The sequence below is a fragment of the Stegastes partitus genome, unplaced genomic scaffold, assembly GCF_000690725.1.
Source record: "Stegastes partitus isolate 25-593 unplaced genomic scaffold, Stegastes_partitus-1.0.2 Scaffold63, whole genome shotgun sequence".
NCBI lineage: Eukaryota > Metazoa > Chordata > Actinopteri > Pomacentridae > Stegastes > Stegastes partitus.
In genome coordinates, this window is record NW_007577794.1 from 726,197 (window position 1) to 728,484 (window position 2,288).

Genomic DNA, 2,288 nt, shown 5'->3' on the forward strand with positions numbered 1-2,288 from the left:
TATTTTTTTTTTTTTTACTTTTTAAAAAATGAAATCAGAAAGTGAAGCTTTAGAACTCTTTTGAAGACATCTGGTGGTCAAAGGCAGTTTAAAAAAGTACAATCTTACCAAAAACTGTACATGTTCAGAGACAAAATTAAAGTACAGTCAGAGTAACTAATAGCATGCCACTATAATACCATAAAATGACTGACATGAATGTTACCTCTAAGACATACAATCCAGTTGAGCACAGAGGTTTATTTACATTATTTATTTTACATTTGAAGCTGAGTTTACTGTCTGTTCTTAAGTCTTATAGACACATGGTTGATACCATATATTATTTTAGAAGCAGTTTTGTATGCTTTGTCTATGCTTGAAGGATTAATTAAATGATGTATTAAGTGACACTGCTCCTCTGTATAACAGAGGCAATGCTTGAATTCAATTTAACCTCAGATGAAGACGTTTACTGCATTAGAAAATGAATGCATTTTGTTCAGAGAGAAATTTTGTTAAATTTAGTGATGTCCCAATTACATTTTCACCCCAGTCCTGATCTATGTTCTGTGATGGTAAGAATGAAATAGTGACGTGTGGTGAGGTTCATGGCTGGTGAGGCGCTGACTTCATCAGAATCTGATTTACAAATACATGCACTCTACACAGTAGCATATTTGCCATTTAATTGGCAGCAGTTTACGGGTTATGTTTCATATCTGCATTTTTACACATACAAGCGGTAGCCCACAAAACGCATGTTTCTTTTTCTTTTTTAGTTATTGCGGTCTTACCTTTACGTTTAAATGAAGTCCATGCTCCGCTCCTTCTGGACAAAAATATCCGTTACTTTTTTTGTAAAAGTCTCCTTATCTTCCTTCGCTGCACTTGACCTGCTAACTGTATACCGTACCTAGTCTAGCTTGCTGTCACTTACTCTGCAGCCACGGAGTCACAAGAAGCATGTCTGGGATCAGAGCGCCCCCTGCCATGAGGCAAGAGAACTGCCTGCCTCACCTAGAACCTCTTGTCAGCCGTTTATGATCGCTCAGCATACAAAACACATTACACACATACAGTTGGTAGCAAAAAACACTGTACATTATTATACACATCAGCTGAACTATGGAAAATCAGTTCATATATTAAATGTGTTTGAACCATGTTATTGGCGACATACAGACAGCAGCACGCTGTCACTGCAGGCAGCCAGCGGAGTTAGCGAGGGATTGCACAATCCAGGGTGAGGCTTGGTTCGCTGCTGCCTCACCGGCTTCTCTTCCAAGTATTTGAATGGGAAATTGCGAAAATTCAGCGATTTTTCAAAATTGACGAGGCTAAATGAAAAAATAAATACTTTATAGTACAAATCACTGGATAAATATAACCATTTAAATTATTTTATCATTATAGATTTTTTTCTTTCCATGATGGTGAGGCTCTGCCTCCCCTGCCTCCCCTGACCGCACGTCACTGGAATGAAACCTCTCTGACTTTTTGGTAATTTTTCAGTACAGCTGCACAGTACACACATCAACAATAGTAGGACAATTAAAAGGCCCTGTCTGTTTATTAGGTTGAAGTGGACGAGGCTAAGATGGAAAAAGAGATGTCAAGTATTTCCATGCACCAGTAAGGATTTAGAATCAGAATCTGATTAGAGTTGGGGGCTTGTTTGATGATCAAATTATTAAACCACATTCACATAGTCCTAGGAGCAGATACGTTTTTCAGGTGTATATCCTTCATTTTGTTTTTTCTTTTGCTTTTATTTTGCAAGTAATTTACATTATTTCTTGTTTAGACTTGAGTATTTATTGTTACTCAGGATTTATGTAGAATTTGAAATCTAGTCTTTAGGGTCCTTAAATATGTTTGACTGCTGAACAGGTCTGCACTACGAAAGCATGTCCTGCAGCAAAGGATAGAATATTTTATAACAAAGAAAATGTTTTTTTTTTGTTTGTTTGTTTTTTAAGGTTTCATATTATTTTTTGTATAGATTATCCTATAATATTTTGTATATTTGTGGAAAGTGGTTCCGTTGCAGCAGGAATCTTTGGACAGAGGCTTCGACAGCCTCCTTTTATCTCCAGAGTAATCAAAAGGCATTTTCAGTCAACATCAGTACTTCTAAGGTGTTTGCAGGTTAACCTGCAAAATGTTGCTGAAATAGAAAAAAATAGACAAAAAAAAAAAGATCATAATCATATTGCTCCCTGGTGCACATGCTGTCATAATCTAAAGTGCTGGATGTTCACACATTTGCTGTTTTAGGGGCATTTTTGACTTTTTGTGCACCAGAA